Source organism: Tamandua tetradactyla, chromosome 5, assembly GCF_023851605.1.
Source record: "Tamandua tetradactyla isolate mTamTet1 chromosome 5, mTamTet1.pri, whole genome shotgun sequence".
Lineage (NCBI taxonomy): Eukaryota > Metazoa > Chordata > Mammalia > Pilosa > Myrmecophagidae > Tamandua > Tamandua tetradactyla.
Window position 1 is genome coordinate 192,559,122 of NC_135331.1, and position 20,419 is coordinate 192,579,540.

Sequence of the window (20,419 nt, forward strand, 5' to 3'; positions counted from 1 at the left end):
GGTTTGGGATCAAGAGATTTCTCCAAACTAGAGTGTAAATAGATGAAGCTTGAAAAAAAAAAGAGGGAAAAGATAGGTGAGAAACAGTAAACGTGCACCAGTTCTGGGAGAGCCTAAGGAGAGGGAGGGAGTGGGCAGGGCAGTTAGTGGCCATTGTGTCCAGACAAGAGTTACGTATAAGGATAAGGCCAGAGTCACCTTTGAAAACAGCACCTGGGGTGACCGTGGAGTGCCGAAGACCAGACTAAGGGCTCAGGTCTAAAGCGTACAGGTGAGGCGGTCCCGAGGATACTGGGTTTTTGGTAACAACTTTATTGATGTATAATTCACATACCATACAATTCACCCATTGAAAGTGTACAACTCAACTGTTTTTAGTATAATCACAGAGTTGCAGACAAACAATTCTAGAATGTTTTCATCATCCCTCCCCTAAAAAGACACAATTCCTACCTCATTCTATGAGGCCAATATTACCCTGATAACAAAAATAAACAAAGATACCCCAACAAAACTACAGACAAATGTTCCTATGAACATAGAAGCAAAATTCCTCAACAAAATACTAGCAAACCTAACCCTGTAGCATACTGAAAGGACTATGCACCATGACCAGGTGGAATCTGTTTCAGAAATCCAAGGGTGGTTCAACACACAAGCACTAATGAACTAACATTGGGGGGAACACGCGATCATCAACAGCTTCAGAAGAGGCGTGACAAACCCAACCCCCTTTCAACACTCAACAAAACAGGAACGGAAGGGAACGAGCGCATCTACAAAAGACACCCACAGCAAATATCACACTTACTGGTAAAAGACTGAACGCTCCCCCCAAGACTAGAAACACCACAAGGTTGTCTGCTCTCCCCATTGGAAGTTCAAGTCAGCGAAATCAGGCAAGAAAAGAAACACAAAAATAAAACGCATCCCAATGGGAAAAGAAGTAAAACTGCCTCTATTTGCAGGTGAGATGATCTTATATGAAGAAAACCCTAAAGAATCCACAAAGAGGAAAAAAAAAACTATTAAAGTTAATAAATGAAGTCAGCAAAGGTTCAGGATATAAGATCAATACTCAAAACTCAGTTGTATTTGAATTCACTGCCTTTTTTTGCAGAAATGGACAAGCTAAAATTAAAAGACGAAGTGCAAGGGACCACAAACAACCAAACTCTTGGGGAAAATAAAGGACAAGAGGGAGGACTCACACTTCCTGATTTCAAAACTTGCCCACTAATGCAAACTGTTAATGTATGTGTGGGAGATGTGCATGGGAACTGTTCTTTCTGCATGATTCTTCTGTAAACCTACAACACGTCTAATAAAAAAATACATAAAAATAAAAAACAAAAAACTGTGGTACTAGGATAAGGACAGACATCAACTAAATGGAATAAAATAGAGTCCAGAAAGAAACCTATACATCTGTGGTCAACGGATTTCAACAAGGATGCCAATTACATTGAATGGGGAAAGAACAGCCTTCTCAACAAATGGTTCGGGGACAAATGGATATCCACATACAAAAGAATTAATTTTTTTTTTAAAAAATGAATTTTGATCCCTACTTTACACCAGATATAAAATTAACACTAAATGGACCAAAGACGTAAATGCAGGAGCAAAAACTACAGAAACTCTTAAAAGAAAACGCAGGTGTAAATCTTCATGATCCTGGATTAAGCAAGAGTTTCTTAAACATGACACCAAAACTATAAACAACGAAAGAAAAAAATGGATAAACTGGACTGCATCAAAATTTAAAAAATTTTTGAGTCAAAGGACAGGACTTGGCATCAGAATTAAGATAGTGAAAAGAGAACCCACACAATGGGAGACATCTGTGAATCATCTATCTGATAAAGGTCTAGAATCCAAATCCATCGAGTACTTGTAAACACACCAGCACAATCGCGTAACACCCAATTCAAAAATGGGCAAAGGACTTAGAGACGTATTCCAGATATGCAAACGGCCAGTACCACACAAGAAAGAAGTTCACTATCATTAGCCATCGGGAAAATGCAAATCAAAGCCCCACTAGGATGGCTACATACTTAAATAAATAATAACAATAAACAGAAAATAAGCAAGGCCTTGGAGAAAGTGGAATCCTCACCCGCTGAGGTTAGGGTAGCAGCAAGTGACCCTAAGGCCCAACAGAAAGCCCCTTTCGGCACGCGGACACCTACCTCCCTACACGCGCGCGCGCGCGCGCGCACACACACACACACACACACACACACCCCTGGCCCTCTGCCGTCCTGATAAGGCAAGGACCTGGCCAGGGACGGTGCCTTCGGGCACGCAGCACTCACCTCCCTCACGGGTGTGTCTCCTGCACACTCGCGTCCTGAGCTGCACACCCGGCCCGGCCCTGGAGCCCTCGGCTGTCCACACCAGCTAGCCCTGAGCTCTGTCCTGCGGCTGAGTCGGCACCTTGGGGTGCCGGACGCTGGGCGGGCCCAGACTTCTCGGAGAACCCCCTGGGCGCCCCACACCAGCTTATTAGGCCATCCAGCCACCCCGCTGACCAGCCCCCGAGTCCCTTCCTGAGCCGGGTGAGAACCCCCGGTGCCAGCCCTCGGCTCAGCTCCTGCTTCTGCACCAACTCCGCGGCTGCCGGGCGCAGGTGGTACTGCTGGTTCAGAAGGGGCTGGAGGAGGACGAGGGGTAACTGCTTAGAGGGTACAGTCTGTTCATGAAACGATGAAAATGTTCTGGAATTAAATACCGGTGATGGCTGCACAACATTTTGAATATAATAAAAACCACTGAATTGCATACTTTAAAATGGTTCATTTTGTATGGATTTTATCTCAATTAAAAAAAAAGCCAGCACCCTTTAGTTATCAAACCCCTAGCACTAGGCAACCACCTGACTCTCCGCACCTGATCTGCCTTAGCGTGACGCCCTCAAGGCGCAGGGCAAGGCTGGAGCAGGAGGGGGCGGGGCTGGATGGGCAGCTCCAGCTCCCATCGGAAACAAAGAGCCCACGGAACTGACATCGACGGGGGTCGTAGACAAAGAGGAAGAGCAACTAAAATGCACTCCAAGAGTTCGCCCAGACTGGGAGAGCCTGCAAGGCTGTAGGAGGTCAGGGGGCTCGGAGTGACTATGCCAGCCAAGCTCTCGGGGGGTCACAGATGTCAAGGTTAGGGACGATGACCTGGGAGCCACCTGGACCTGAGAGGGGCTGCCCCTAATTCCAGCTCTTGTTCCTATTTTTAATCTTTCCTTAGTTCCACACAAGCAACTATTCCTGAATGTTTTAGTAATACAATAATAGGAAAAATGCTTAGAACTCAGGCTTTTTTTGGAGGGGGTGGGAGGGAAAATGTGACCAACAGAGCACCCTATGGGGCAAGAACTAGGCACAAGTCTGCAAAACAAGAGTCCAGGGTGCTGTCGCAATGGACATGGCAGATGCCTTCCACCTTCTCGAGCAGGTACAGAGTCGCTCATACGTACTTAATAAGAAACTTTGGGGGCAAGGAAGCCCCAGCAGCAGGCTAATCCATCACACGAACGCCAGCTACAAACCAGCTCAGCACGGCACAGAAAGTGCTATGAACAAAGGACAGGGAGCCCAGCAACAGTTCACTCGTCCATCACTCGTTCACTCGACCATTACTCATCAGTTCACTCATCCATCACTCGTTCATTTGACCAGCACTCGTCCATCACTCGTTCACTCATCCAGCACTCGTTCATTCGACCAGCACTCGTCAGTTCACTCATCCATCACTCGCTCACTTGACCATTACTCGTCAGTTCACTCGTCCATCACTCGTTCACTCGTCCATCACTTGTTCACCCGTCCAGTACTCATTCACTCAGCAAATCACTGAGGGCCCATCAAGTGCCAGACAAATGCAGACACAGCGATGAGAGCCACTCCTGCGGAGCTCATAATCTGAGGAGAGAAAGGCAAGTAGAGTTGCCTGGGGGGGGTGGGGGGAGCTGTCCAGAAGAAGGCACAGCAAGCACAGCAACGGGCACGGTGGAAAGAAAACTGGACCTGCACTGAAGCCTGGAGGCACGCACAGGAGTTATGTTTAAGGGGTAGGGGATGTATGGAGTTTTTTCTTTTTCCTTTTTCGGGACTGATGCAAATGTACTAAAATGACCATGGTGACGAACACACAACTGTGATGATACTGTGAGCCAGTGATTGTACACCATGCACGGACTGTATGTGTGTGAAGATTTGTCAATAAAAATACTTAAAAAAAGAAAAAACAGTGTTACAGCTTGTGTTTATTTGGCTACCAAAGTTAAATCTGAATAGGATGTTTACACATATGTGCATGACTTCTCCTAAGGACTTGACTCCTGGGACCAGGGGCTACAAGTGTGAACTTCACAGAGCAGGCCACATACTGGAAGCTCCAAGGAAGGCGATGCTGGAGTCCTTCAACTGAACTGCCCAGAGAAAATCGGCCAACTGGAAATTACGGCCAGAGCCAATGCTGAGGTTGAGTCAGAAATTCCTCTGACCTCGGAAACACTCTGTTCTCACACTCAATTCTTCCAACTGATTGGATGAGGCAGTTTTGTTGATCTGTTTTGTTGATGGTAGATGAATCCAATGTTTGTAGATGCAAATCCCATTTATGAACACCATGATAACAAGTGGGGACGGACACCATAACCAAGTAAACTGATGCATGAAATTAATCATCACAACAGGATCACCGATGCCATTATAATGTAGCCACAATATGTAGCCACAGTCTGACCATTACTGGAATTCAAAAGAGCAAGAAATAAAATTTTTTACATTAAGCCACTAAGATGTCAGGGTTATCTGTGCTATATTCCTATCCTGATCAATACAAAGGTTATTAGTAGCAGCTGGATTCATAATTATCAGAGAAGGTAATTCTTGTATTTATCTAGCACTTACTTTTTTGAAACATTTTTGTCAAACTTACATCAAAATTAGGAGTGCTTTTAGATGCAACTTTCTTTTCCCGAACGATCTGAGTATAAGAGGCCACGCTGCCCCATCGCCCCGGACATACGGACAGTCTCCTACAGAACCTTAACAAGTCACGTCAGGACGGCACCTCACCATCTAGTTCACACTCCATTCGTGTCTCACCGATAATCCCATCAATGTCCTTTATAGCAAAAGGGTTCAATCCAGGACCCCACGGCGCGTTTAGTTCTTGGGTCTCGTTAGTTTTCTTCAGCATAAATTGGTTTCTCTGACTTTTATGGCGTTGGCACATCTGAGACTTACATGCTAGTTATTTGTTATTGTGTACGGAGAAACAGCCTCCATTCGGGGCTTCCTGTTATTTCTCAGACACCCCTGGCCAGGGCGTCTCCTGAGTGACGATGTGGTCCCCTGGGACACACTCCGAACCAGGCTGTTCACGGTGATGTGAGCTCTGACTACTGGGCCAACGTGATGTTCGCCAGACCTCCCCACAATGAACTTACTCTTTTCCCCTTTATAACGAAGACGTTTGTTTATGTTGTGTAAATATGTGTTCTTTATTAAACCTTCATTTTGCTTATTTGCTAATATATAAAAAAAACTGGGCTAAGAGGGAGCTCAGCTTTACACAGGTTACAGTATACAGATAAGGCAGGTATCAGCAGAATGAAGAGATGGGAAAACATTCAAGAAGAGAATTCCTTCAATTAGAAAGACGGTGAGTATTTGGTGACTGAAGACATATGGGATTAAGGGAGGGAGAGAAATTGAAGATACAGTGCAGTTACATGAATGGCGAGGCCATTTTCTGAAAAAGTTCAAGGAGGAGAAGCAAATTTGGAGGCAAGTTAATGACTTTGATTTAGATTGGGTAACAATAAAACAAAGAGGTATAACTAGTAAGCCAATAGTGGAGACAAGATGAAATTATTTTTAAAACTCTCGATCCAAAGGAAGACAAGAAAAAAGAAACAAAGAACTAACAGAAAACAAATAGCAGGGTGGTACCCATTTATGCCAACAATTAGATACATTGTAAATGGTCTGAACACAACCAATTAAAAGGGAGATGCCAGAATGGATAATAAAGCAAGACTCAATTCTATGCTGTACCCAACAAACCTACTTTAAATATAAAGACTGGGGAGCAAGCAAAATGGCATGAAACTACAACCTTCAAATACACAGCATCACCCGGGCGGCAAAGCAAAGAGATGGCTCTCCACAGCAGAACTGAGGGGCTATGCTGAGATCGATCAAGAGTCAAGGAAAAAGTCTACATAAAAGCCCAGACAAAGATCTCACATGACAAATAAGGACGGGTTTTTCACTAGATTTAGGATATAATTCAATATCCTCAAGCGCTCACAACCTGAGTAAACAAGCAGGTTGTAGCAGCAGAGTATAACCTTGATTCAAGCGCATGACTCAGAAACAGAAGTGGTTTCGAAGTTAGAAGGCCGTGGAATGCCTTTGCTACACTTTTCCCACTTCCTCCAGTACTTCTTTAAGGAAGTATTTTTTCTTATGAAGCAGTGACCCCAACTGGCTTCCTGGCAAGAAATGGTATCGGGCGGGACCGAGCGTTCCCACCGTGAGGAGACGAGTCTGTGGGGGGGCCATACGTGTCTTGGAGATGCTGAGGATGGGACACTAGGGTGATAAGTCACAGCTCTATTTTGTTTCTGGGCAAGTGGTGCTGTTCTGAAATATCCAAGAGAGCAACACAGACAGAATCAAAAGATAAAATGGTGATCTCTCAATCATGGTGAAACATTTTAACAAACTTCTCTCAATTAAGTGTTAGACAAAGCAGATGAAATTTATTAAGGATTCAAAAATCTGAACAATGCAAAACACCTGATTTTGACTTAATGGACATATTTTGAATCTATGTTATATGTTAGGTTTTTCAGCACACATGGAACAGTTAAAAGGATTAGCCTTCAAAGTTCTAACAAGTATAAAATATTTTATAAAAAGAAATTAAATTTGTCATACACTACTCAGAAATTTTAAATATTAAAATCTGTTTAAAAACTAGTCAGTATTTCTACGAAAAATTTATTATTTTTTAAACTAAAAGAAAATGTTAAGTGTTACATATTAACACCGGGCAATGCATTTAAATTCAGAGTAACTAAAGGAAATGAGAGAATGACAAATGATCAGACGAGAATAGAAGGTGGATGGAAAACTGGTACAATAAATGTCCAACCCATGAATATAGAAAAAGAAACAAATGATACATGTAAGGAAAACAACATAATGGAAATAACATTCAGAACAAAAATTATATAGAATAAAATTTTGAATACAAATAAAATTAATTACAAAATAGCTTTTACTGCAAGGTTGACATAACAAATGAGAGGGGTCCCATTTAAACAGTATTAATAAATAATAGATAAAGCTGTTGAAAGAAAACTCTGAGATTTTTAAAACCTCTAGAAACTGATAAAAGCAAACTTGTTTTAGTAAATAAGGAAAAGCAGTGATAAAATATAGAATTCCACAACTGTTTAGAAATGGGCCTATTATGGCTGTCCTTTCCATGCCCACAAAAAGACATGATGGCAGTCACACAGCGGGGAGGAAAAAGCCAAGAAATCTGGTGCTGTGCATTTACGGGAACTTCACAGTTTACAGAGCTTTCTTCCCATACAAATGCATTCTTTTTTTAAGCTGAAGAGATTTATAATGTGTCTCATTCATGTTTTAAACAGGAGAAAGCTCATCTTACTGGGTGTGCGTTCCTCAACCTGGCCCCACCATGGTTTTATTCCTTGTCTCCCAAAATAACCTACAAAGTTACTAAAACTGCCATGTCCAATGTTATTTGAACTTCATCATGCATATGCTTCTTTCTACCAGTTTTTTGTTTTGTTTTGTTTTTTGCACGGGCAGGCCCCAGGAGTCGAACCTGGGTCTCCAGCATGGCAGGCGAGAACTCTGCCACTGGGCCACCACTGCCCACCCCTCTACCAGTTTTTAAAGCTTGAATTTATAGTCAAAATTCTCAAAGGCCATTTTGAGGTCTTCTGCTAATTACTAAGAAAGTTGAAAATGATATAAGGTCCACATGCTAACTCTGCTTTATCACTCTTCGGAAACAGAGACTCAATTTTTGAAAAGAAAGTCATAAAAAAATTTTTCAAGCTTTTATTCTGAGAAGACTTGAAAAGTTCACCTCCATGGTTATAATTTGTTTCTGCTGGAGCTAAACATTTACCCACCCACTGGTTTCAGAAAAATGCTCAAGAGAAATCCCTGAAGAGTGATACTTCCTGGAAGCTTCCATTGAAACAGAAGTAGAATATCCTTTCCACGAAGGGTCAGCCAGTAGCAAATAATACAAATGTTCCTTTTAATTGAAACCAATTCGTAAAAATCCATTTACAACAATCTATTTTCTAATTTCAAAACTCTATTTTCAAAAAATATTTCTTGTTCAACTTACATTAAGATGGTGAATTACACTTGATACACGGTAAGAGTCCATTAAATATTAAGCAAAATGATTTGGTAAGAAGAGTTCGCCAATCCACAATTTTGCAGGGCAATTCACACCCGAGCATACCTCCCTTTGGCACAGAAATGCCACTGACTGCCTCTTCGGGTAAGCAAGCACAGCCTAGAGGCACAGGCCGCCTCGTGTGCCCATACCCCACAGCCTAACCCAAGAAAAATGAGTGAAAGTCACGACTAAGTCATCAAAACACATTGGATGAATGAATGAATAACTGAATCCAATTCATAAAGGAGTATACAGCTACAAACCAAACCCCCATGAAAAAAAGACAGTACTGACACTGCTCCTTGTCCTTTCCCTCCCTCCAACCAGTCTCACTTTTTGTCCTTTCTCTGTATATATTTCTACTGTTGAAACTACCACTTTGTATTCTTAATCAGTTTGTCTTACTGTGAGTTCAGAAGACCAGTCTTCTCACCCATTTTCACTTTTCCCAGCATGGCACACCAAAGGCTAGGCACAAATTTGCTTTATAATAAAGAGAAACAAATATCAAAGATAAGCCACTCAGACCAGTATTCCCCTCAGATGACAGCTCCATAGAAAACACTAGGTACTTCACAGTTAACAACTGTGAGGTACAATTACAATGAAGCTAAAATATATATCGGATCCTATCACCTTTATACAAAATATCACCAAAAAGGGAAACTCATACCACCAGATTTAATGCACAGAGAGAATACAAGACTGTAGAGTTGGAAACGTCACCTAGTAGCTCCAAATAAGACATGAAACGAAATGGGGCCTCTTCGGGCACGCTCCTTTAACTGACATCAAGGGAAATTAAGCAATTCTCCAAAACACCTGACGCATATAATCTTTCTAAAATACAGATATCTGTAGTCACGTCTCTTGCAGAAAGTAACAAATCTGGGCCGTGTTTCAGGGCTCTGCAGGACCTGACCCTCACATACTGTCCCGAGAGCAAAGCTGCTGCCAGCAGCCCGGCTGTACTGCCTCCTCCTCTTTCCATGCCCTCCACGCCTGAACCTGGCACGCAGCCTCACCTACGTGCGGCTGGTCCACTTTCACCTCTACACCTGGGAAAAATCCATGGAACTCCCAGCATGACACTGGACTGGGCTGGGGGAGCCCAGTGAGGGTCTTTGTGAGTCTACGGTGCATGCAGACACCACCACAGGTGTCGAGGAGAAGTCTAGTGGACAGGAGCCAGGGAGACAACCTGTCCAGCCACACCCACGTGGCAGAGTGAGCAAGATGCCAGGAACGTGAAAGACGGGCCAAAACAGGCCATGGGACACGTGCTGCCCCTCCCCAAGATGGCCCTGAGACCCAGTGTGGGGAACAGATCTGATCAGGAGCCACAGCTCAAAGACAGCGGCAGTCCACAGCAGTCCCTGACCCTGCTCTCTTCATCAGCCTCTCCATGAAGGACCCGTCTATCACGCTACAGAAGTGATGGAAAGGCTGGGCAGCAGGAGAGAGCCGGCAGAGTAGGGTCCTGGGGAGGCCTGGAAATGGGACTGACCACAGGCACACGGGCTGGACGGAGACAGTGCCACGGAAATGAACGCCACCAGACGGCATCCTCCAAGACGAGACAGGCCACTACGTGCGGGCTGCCCTTGGGGAGGAAAGGACTGCCCTGCAGCTGTACCTGTAAGAGCCGGACAGCATCAAAGACGTACCTTAGCCCCAACTGAGCAGAGCCAGTATCTAACTGTGCAGGTATCGAAATGGCAGACACACGTTCATGCATTATTCCTAAATACACGGCAAAGGGCACACACACAGCATTGGGGGACGGGTGAAACACAGCACTGAGCTGCCCACCTAACACCCTCTTCTCATCTGCCCAACCCCCTCTTCCTATGGCAGTCGAGCCCAGTCTAAAGATTCTGACCAGTTCTGTTCAAGCAGTTTGGGTTCAGCCACAATTTGGAACCATCTCGTATCTGTCCCAATACCTTCACATCTTTTCCCATTACCCCCTATAATTCCAGGTTAACCACACTAGAACACCTGTGCACAATGAATGCTGAACAACAAAGCAGCACAGTAGTAACCAGTACTTACAGGTAAGGAAGTAAGCTTTTACCTGTGCAGAGGGAAAGGACTAGGCCCAGCATCCACCAGCCTTCTCGGGGCACCTGTTCCCACTGAAGACCTCTACTTACATACGACACCATATAAAGAGAGTGCTTATTTCTGTGGGGGGTCTATCCTAACAGGATCTGTTCGCAGCCACTGTGCATCTAGCTTTCAAAGAAACAGATGTAACAGCAAGACACAGGGCTCGGTACCGTACAAAACAAGGCAGCTGATGGCGAGACACGCACAGACACTGCAAGTTCTGGAAACCTCTGCCGTCTGCAGACCAGAGCCAGCTCCTGCTGGAAACCAGCGAGCCAGCTCTGGGAGCTGGGCCGGGGCTCATAGGTGCTTAGATCTTTACTTGTTTCAACACTTCTTGACAGTTTAATGATCTGGAAAAATATGCAAAATTAGTTATCCCTTTCTGGCACATAACCCTGTAGACAATAAATGTACACGCCTGATAATAAACTGTGAACTTCCAAGTGAATCCATCTAATGAGTGAATGTCCCATGGACTAACATCTTCTAAACTAAGTTTCACCACTGTATAGGAATTCATTGAGATGCAGCAGTCATGTTTTACCCAAGGGAAGATAAGGGGGCTTCAAAACATAATGTGTATTCAGTGGTAGAATACCCACCTTCCTTGCAGAATACCCAGGTTCAATTCCTGGACCATGCATCACCCTCCCCCTCAAAAAAAAAACAGATAATGTGTGGCTCTCATCCACGTGCACAGGTAAGACTTGAAGTGCTAGGACAAAATGTTAACAGTGGTTGCTCCTCAAAATGGGTGAGAGGGAATTTTGTATTTTTCTCTGTTACCAACTTTTCTGTGTTTAATGTGTTGTTACTGTAATTAGGAAAAAAAAATCATAGACCCATTTAAACACATGAGGTCTTCTGCCTTTATTTCTATAATCCTACTGAGAAGTTCCAAAGGAAGTACAAAACAGGATGACTAAGCTCCACCAGAACTGTATTCTACTGTGTCTTGTACCAGATGGTGTAGATTTACCTAAAACACAGCTACATTCTCACTATTTACCTCTGAGCTTGGCACTACATATAAGAAACCACGGGGTTCTAAGAAGTACATGCTTCTAGACACTGTTACATCAGAAGACTTTTGCTTTTTTAGTTAGATTTTAACTGGATTTAAAAGAATGAAAGGAATTTCCTGGATTTCATCAGGGGAATTTCCCACAGATATTTGCCCGACTTAATACAAGGATTAAAACTGCTTAGTAAATTAGAGTGTATGCTTGCCACTTAAAATGCTATTAAGAACTTGTAAATTAAGATACTTTAAAAAAGCAATATACATCAACAAAAGGCTTTGAACCCCTGCTCAGAAACTGTGTGACAGTTTCCTATTAAGTGAGTTAAAAAGCATCAAACGGCCCAGGCCTGGTTCAAGTGCAGGAAGGACGTACTTCATTCAGACCACACAGCACTGCCCAGCGCGAGGATCGGAGAACACACCATTCGGTCAGAAACAGCCTTTCTTTGTCTTATCACAGGACAAGTATTACAGTCAAGCGATAGCAACAACTTCATTAAAATACCAAGACAGAAATTAAACACACACACAATTTAACACAGCACAAAGGAGGACAGGGACATATTTTTCAGAACAGCAAAATGGCATCTGCAGAATGTCTCAAAGGAATGACAAAGGCACTTCTTGGGCCTTAACAAAGGAAACAATGTTCCCACTAGGACACCGAGGGACTACTGCATTGCAGAGTGGAAAGGCAGTAAAAGTTAACACAAAACACAACCAAATGTGTAGAATGGCAGGCTGGAGGGAGGAATTTTTAAAAACCTAGTGAGGACACAAAAGAGTGTCTAATAACTGCAAATATTAAATGTGCAATAAAAAAGTAAAACGGCATCAATTACATTCATGAACACTGTGTATCTACAGTTCACACCATGTAAAGATAACTTATGAACAAACTGTGCAGTGGCACACAGTGATTCCGACTCAAGAACCTCTCATTTGAGGAAAGCATTTTGAGCTCCTTCAAGTAAGACACTCTGATAGCACTGCCAATGCAGAAGGCACGTTTCCTGTGCCACAGACGTCCACTTCCACGCCCAGAATCACACTAAGCAATCTACATGTACCATTTCATTCACTTTCTCATGGCCAAGCTATGAAAAATACACTATCAATGCGTCCACTTTACAAATAAGGAAACTGAGGCTTGCAGCACCAAGTGACTTGGCATCAGGTAGATCTGAGCTTCATTGCCAACTCCTTCACTTACTAGCAATGAGACCGACTTTCTCTCTAGGATATTTTTACTTTGAGTTCAAGAACTATGGACATCAAATAATATTCACATGGATTGAGGACAAACTAATTTCCAAAATCAGGACCAGAGCGTTCTCCAACAGCACACTAAAACGGAAAGAGAACCGAACGGAGAGAGGAGCGGGGGAGTGAGGATGTATGTCCTGACTGTTGAACAGCATTTTCAAAATACCGCTGAAAGCATGGCTTAAGAAATGCCTTAGGAAAGAGAGCGGGGAGCCAAGAGTCAGGGCTAATGACAGAACAAAGTCAACACTTATATACATTGGGTGGAGCAAGGTCATAACCTATAACCCTAAGCTAACCGCCCCCACTTACAGGAAGTACACGTGTGTCGTTCACAGCAACATAAGACCCTCAAAAACACAGCGACTTTCGTATGGTGGGGAAACGTGTTTAGTTACAACTAGGAGATTCTGATTAAAGTAAGTTTCCAACAGGTACATTTTTTCTCCATATGACTAATGATTATCATAAATTATCTGCCAGCCTTTCTGCAAACCCCCTGAACCCTGCCACCTAGGACTAACCCTCCTAAACTCCAATTCTGCTTGTAAAAACCCCAATGACCCCACTAACAAGAGAAAAGAAACCCATGTCCTGTGACCTGCGGCGCAGAGATCTCCAGGCTCTGACCTGGTTCTCCGTCCTGCCTTTCTGCTGAGCACTGACCACAACTCTGCATCCCCCAAGGCAGCCTGCACAGCTCTGCATAAGGCCACTCTTAGCGTAAGCTGAGGAGAAAGAAATGAGGGAAGTGCTTATAAGAAAATGCATTTAAGCTGAGGAGAAAGAAATGAGGGAGGTGCTTATAAGAAAATGCATTTAAGAAGAGTTCATCTATTTTTTTAAATGACTCCAGGTATCATAATCTTATTTTTCTATTATCTAAAATAATCACCTTAATGATAAAATAAAGTAAAAATTGTGTCCTAATAGAGTGGGCAACAGTGGCTCAGTGGCAGAGTTCTCGCCTGCCATGCCTGAGATCCAGGTTTGATTTCCAGCGCCTGCCCAAGCAAAAAAAAAAAAAAAAATAGTGCCCTAATGAAACAAATATGATAGTGGCACAGATAATAGTAAAAAATACATCAATTTTAAGATTCTTAGTAAGAAATTGTGAACAGTTTAAGATTTACTATCTTCACCTAGCATGCATACTTTTGGGGGGTTAAGACTGACCCAAAGGGTTCCTTATCTTCAAAAAGGAATTAAATTCTAAGAAAACAAGAAGAAATTAGAAATGGCTTTGAGATGAGTCCTTTGGGGTACAGTGACTGAGAGATTGTTTTTTTAGAGTTTTCTGATCAAAGGCAGAACCCTAAGCTCATGGCAAAGGCTATCTGGCAGATAGTTTTCATTTGCATTAAAATGTTACATCAAACATGGGGGTCCCTGTCTCTGAATGACCTATACCTAAGCGTTTTCTCAAGCGGAGCTTATTTCCCAAAAGCACACTTTCCTCTTGCTATCTTCTTTTCCCAATGCACCTCACACTGATTTTCCTTCTAGCTATCAATTCCCCATGGGACAGCAACAGGATAAAAATGTAAAATACTGTTTTTTCCAAAATTCCAGGCCCCGCTCCAGTCACTCATTCATGCATAGCAATGTCAGACCGGGTAGAAACAAACTTGAAGTCCTTCCCCTGCTCCAGCTGGTACTAAAACCACAGCAAAGAGCAAGGCAGAGGAGGGCTGGAAAGGGAAGCCGCAGCTGAGCCTACCGGGGGGAGGCATAAAACAGGGACTCCACTAGTATCCAATTCTCCTGGAACCCCTCAAATACAATCTGCGGCTGTTTCACAGACCGTGTAGAATCTTTCTAGGAAGTAAAGTCTCCGAGGGAAGCAGTCCGCCCAACACCCAGAAGCCCTGTCTCCGCCAGCACAGGCTGCCCCTCACTGCTTCCCCCCCAGCACCTCTGCTTCCCCCCCAGCACAAGCCCCTATCCAGGTGTGCATCTGCTCTAAGACGGTACTGAGACGCGTCAATGCCACTCCACCTCATGCCCCTGAAACGAGCCTCCTACGGACAACGCCGACGCATTTACCAGTAACGACAGGCCAGGAAATCACAAATGTCCTCCGCACTCCCACCGCAGTCCGCTGTGGCCACTGCCCCACGCTGCTCCCCACACAATGCAAGGACGCCCGGATTAGGGTAAACATCTTAAGCAGCAGGGCTGACACAATTCAGCCCCTGTGTCCATGTCAGAGGCGGCCCGGCCCGGCTGGGAAATAATGCGGCTGATGCTGGAGCCCAGAGGTAAACACAAATATCTTAAGGAAGTAGAGTTCCTTTTCTAACAGCAGAATTACTTCCCAAGTTATCTCTCTCTTTTCACAGAGCCAAACAGAAACAGATGGAAAATAATTCCAAACTGCCTGGAGACTAGGCAGATCCATCACTACTCGAATATAATGAATAATAAACAGAGACCACTCAGGAGAGTGGCATCGCGCTCTAGCAGCACAGGGGCCTTTCTGCACAAGCGCGTCACAACCGCACAACTTGCTTTTTTAAAGGAGAAGCACAAACGTGTGCCAGGTACACATCACACACGTGCACATGGCCCACAATGGGGGCAGCAGCTTCTGGGGGCAGCCCCTGGGGTCCACCTCCTTCTGCATCAATCTTTTGTGTCCTGACACCGCTTTTTGACAGTAACAAATCTGGGCAGACAGGAAGGGGGCTCCAACAGCCGAAGGCAAGTCGCTAACAGAAAAGACAGCAAGCAAATCGCTGAAAAGAGGTTCTTCACACCACACCGCACAAACTTGGGCACAACGCTAGAAAACAAGTAAAGTACGGTGTCATAAGAAGAACAGAGAAAACCCAGAGAAAGAAATATTTTAAATTCTGTTCCTTCCTACTTTATCAAGCTGCTTGGGCTAGTTTCCATCATATTTTGCCAACACAAGCTGTCATTTCAATGGAGGTTCCCCACCCACCCCAATCATTTGGAAAACTTCTGGAAAAGAACCAAAAATATAATCAACTTCACAAATGGCATTCGGGTTTAGTCTCCACCCTAATATTTGGCGATTTATCATACTTATTTCTTGGTCACTTGCCCTCTCCCTCCCTTTTCTTTTTCTCCTCCTGGAAATAGACCTGAAACTGCACGGCACAAGCAGTGGGCCCTCAGTTAAACCATGGACCACAGTTAACAGTGCTTTCACCAACTGTAACACACGTGCCACAGCCTAGCAAGCAGCTCAGGGCAGGAGGTACACCCAGCAGTAACCACTGAAACCCACGAGGAGCTCTGCCAGCACTGAGGACACCAAGGACAGTGGAAGACAGGAGCACGGGAGAAGGAGAGGAAGGAGGCGGACACCACCCCTGCCCTTGAGAAGCGGGTCCTCCAGGCTGCTGCCAGACCACCCCGGGGAAAGTTAACATTGACACAAGTGTCACGTTTCAAGACAGCAGCAGAAAAAATGCCACAGGCTGCAATCAACTGCCAAAGGGACTATGCTACGAATTCCTAAAGGAATTCACAAAATAAGGCAAATATATTTCAGTATAAAAGAAGTTTGGCATATGAGATCATTTGTTTGGCAAAACCATTTAAAAATTTTTTAAAGGATTTACTGGTTTTAACATGGCGAAGGAAAAAAACCTACAAATACACTTATGCTAAATGTAAACCATATGTCTCATTTCTAATCTCCACTCTTTTCAAGATGTCAAAAAAAAAATCTAAAATAGTAGCAATCCAACCATCCATAATAGTTCTGAAACCCACAGCACTTGGGGCCAAATGAATCTGTGTGAGCAGCTGCGTCTGGGAGGTCTCAATGCTCGACTTTTTCCACACTCAAAGGCACGTCAGATGACCCTCTGGGTCAGTGGTCTCTTTATCCTAGAGGAAAACAACGTTTTACACATTCTCCCCAGTAAACAAAGTCAACTAGACCGAAGAGCGTGGTGGAAAAGACGGGGGCAGCAGGGACCAGAACCCGGTCTAATTCCAGCTCTGAGAGGAACCATGGTTTTGAGCAAGTCATTTAACTTCACTTTACTCAGTTTCTCCACCTATCAGATAAAGGGAGGGAGGACTATCTCTTAAAGTGTTTCTTAGTTCTAAATTCTACATTAAAAAAATTACTTGGGAGAGGGCCACGGTGGCTCAGTGGCAGAGCTCTCGCCTGCCAGGCCGGAGACCCGGGTTCAATTCCTGGTGCAGCCCATGCAAAAAAAAAAAAAAAATTGACATGCAAACTGTACACAAAACAATGCTAAATAAAAACAAAGACATCAAAACCAAACACAGCAGGAGACCTGCTTTGTGAACTGCATGCAAAACCACAAAGTATTCATTAATATAAACAGGTGATACAGGGCACAGGGACAGAGGCAACAAAACAACAACCGTGATTACATCTGAAGGCGGGAATGAGGCTGGCTCTCCTCACCTAAGCTTCCCTGTATTCTAAATTTTATTCAACAAATTTATCATCAAAAAGATCCAGTCCCTTGAATCCAGGTTTGGCATTCTGAATCAGAGCTCTGCAGCTTCTACCCTATAGGAAACAGGCTGGAAATCAGTTCTCTTAGAAACAATGTAATCCAGTCTTCAAAAGTCAAAAATAGAGGAAGAAAAAAATCCTCAACTTTGTTTTTCCACAGCCCCTTTTCTCATCTACCTAAAATCCTCTCCTCCAACCCCAGCCCCACAGAAACCTCGTGGAAACAACTGAACGTCAGACCAGTGACCTCAGATGGGGATTTCTGGAATTGAGGGGCTTTCAAAAAGCACCGTAGGGCACCTCTTCATCTCCCTACATCTTCGCACACACCCAGAAGTGAATTTCATACTTATTTTCACAACAAAATCTCACAGTGGCGCTTCCACACCGCCTTCTCTCCCCGCTTCGCGCACACCCCCACCCTCCCTCCCTGCCTCCACTCTCCCTGGCTCTGTCCTTTCACAGCAGGCTGTGTCCGGAGAAGGATCCCACCTGCGGCGATGACGTCACAGCGCAAGTCAGTGCACCCCTGGAAGGAGCCTGCAGCCTGAACCCCGTGGCCAGCCCCGGCTGTCCAACTCAGAACACAGCCCTGCGTGGCCCTGCTGGGCCCCAAGACCCCCACTTGCCGCTGCAGCCTTCAGCTCTCTGCGGAGCACAGCAGCCAGCACTGTCGGGCTGTCCCGGGAAGGCCGACTTCGAGCAGCTCTAACCCTTGATGGACGACCCGGCAGGCCTGAGAAGGGTGGCTCCTGCAACCCAGCCACGGGCGTCCCCGACTGGGGGCCAGCTCTGCCCCCATCTCCAGTGGCTGGTGTGAACCACACGACCCAGGCCAGCCAAGCAGAGAGAGGGACACGGGACAGAGGCGAGGGGGCAGCCGCAGGGCGGCCACATGCACTTCAGCCCTCGATCAGGACATGCGGCCCTGTCCCAACGTCTGCAGTCCACACAGATGACAACAGAAGCAGGCTGACAGCACCCGATCAAAGGCAAACTGCTCTACTTATTTTCCCGTTAAAGTCCTGATGGAGGCACCAAACTCACCAAACCTACCTAAGAAAGCCCAGTTAATGCAGAATTCACTTGAAAGCACAACCACAAATTCTAACAAACACGACGAGGCGCTCCACTCAAGCACGTGGGCTCCTGGAGCAGTGAAGACACCCGCCCCACATTTCCAGCAAGGCCCCCACCCAGATACAGGGGTCAGAGGAGGGGCTGGGGTGCGCCCTCGGAGTGACTGAAGGTGAAAGGCTGTGGAAATGTGAGCCCGCGCTGGCACGAGCCCCCCTATCCAGTGCGGTCCCGGGCAGAGGGAGGCCAGGCCGGCACGACCCCCCTGTCCAGTGCGGTCCCGGGCAGACGGAGGCCAGGCCGGCACGAGCCCCCCTGTCCAGTGTGGCCCCGGGCAGAGGGAGGCCAGGCCGGCACGACCCCCCTGTCCAGTGTGGTCCCGGGCAGAGGGAGGCCAGGCCGGCACGAGCCCCCCTGTCCAGTGTGGTCCCGGGCAGAGGGAGGCCAGGCCCCCCACTTGCCAGGCTGGGCAAGAACCGAGACTGTACAGGGCCAACTGACGGGGAGCGGGGCCAGGAGCGCCCGCCTGTGTCTGCCAGGGCTGGTATTTTCTGTTTTAAACAAGTAACCAAGACGATGTAGAATGAAGAGCCTGGAACTCAGACTCACAATTCCCAGGGCTGTGCGTCCTCGAGCTTTTCACAGTGCCCTGAAAGTTCACTGTACTCAGTTACCTACGGCTGATTGCGTGGTTCACGCGCGGCCCAAAGCTGCACCAGCCCCAGAAGCTTCTCTCCCCGTGGCCCAAACATGGCCAAAGGCCCTCTCCTGCTGTCCAGCTCTTACAGGGCCACAGAACCTGGAGACGACCCAGCTGCTGGGGCTTTGCAGCCTCTTCCCACAGCCCAGCGTGAAGCGGCAGAGGCCGAGGACTGAGCCAGCCACCCAGCCCCCACCCGGCTGCGCGGCACCCCCCCACCGCCACTCAGCAACTCCGCAGAGGGCAGAGGGCTTCCTACGCTCAGTCCCGAAATGTCACGGACAGGCAGCCCGTCTGGGTCCCCACACTCCGACTGCTCTCAGGAAAAGCTCAGAGCTGCGTGTGTGTGTGTGTGTGTGTGCGTGTGTGTGCATGCACACGTGCGCACACCCCTTCTTGAAGCCGTCCTCCGGTGACCCTGCCCTCCATTCCACTTCCGCCCTCATTCCCAAGGTCACAGCTTCCGAACTCCTCCACTGAGGAGCAGAGTGAAAGCTTATCCCCGACCCAGCTCACAACTACACAGAGCACACTTTCCGCCTGAACGCAGAGACAGCTCTCAGAGGACCACGTGTGGTTCCCTCCCATCAGGACTAGAGGGGACGTGGGTCTCTGACCAGCCAGGGTCACTCGCTCAGGCCCCCACCCAGCAAGCTTCTCCCTGGGGGCGGCACCTCTTGCCTCCTTCTCCCTTCCCTTGTTCCTTCCTCTCCCAGAGCAGAAAAGCCTTTTTTTTTTTTAATTCACGTCAAAGCTCTGTACAGGATAAATGAGGATGTGACTCTTGTACTGTTCGACTCTATTTCTATTCCACTTTTTAAAATGTTGGTCATGACCCTCTGAAGACGGCTGCTTGAAAAGCCCTGTCCTCAGCATAATCTCACCCTAGCTCAAGCTCACGCACCCCAACCTCTGACTATACTCCACCACTCCAGGCAATCTCTCTGGGACCCCAGCTCCAAAAGGCCTGGACCCCAGAGACTGCATCCAGGGCCCCACTGCCCCTGCCCGCACGGCCCCCTGGAGCCGCAGGAGTGCCCTGTGCTCAACAGCACTCGATAAAACTGTACAGATGAGCCCTGGGGGATCCCGCAGAGCCCAAAAAAACCCTGCCCTACTTCCTCTTTGAATTCCCTCTCAAGTTTCCTCTTGATATCTTCTGAAATGTGAAATCTCCACCGAGGCAGCCAACCCAGAGAGCCAGTCAAGCCCCTAGTTCATTACCTTTGACACAGTACAAGATAAAGTCCACCTGCCCTAAACCCACCCAGAAAAGACGGACAAATCCACCAGGAGT

General features: G+C 46.1%; 1 protein-coding gene across 13 annotated transcripts in view; it reads right to left on the minus strand.

Moving 5' to 3' along the window:
- The window catches only part of EPB41L2 (erythrocyte membrane protein band 4.1 like 2), a 215,432-nt gene that overhangs the window by 138,755 nt on the left and 56,258 nt on the right, over positions 1 to 20,419 (minus strand). The window contains exon 1 of one of the 13 annotated variants that reach the window (XM_077162891.1): positions 14,921 to 15,244. The exons of the other annotated variants lie outside the window; for them this stretch is intronic. The gene's annotated coding sequence lies outside the window, so the exon portion shown is untranslated. Of the gene's footprint in view, positions 1 to 14,920; positions 15,245 to 20,419 lie in introns of those variants that run through there. 13 annotated transcript variants of the gene reach the window in all.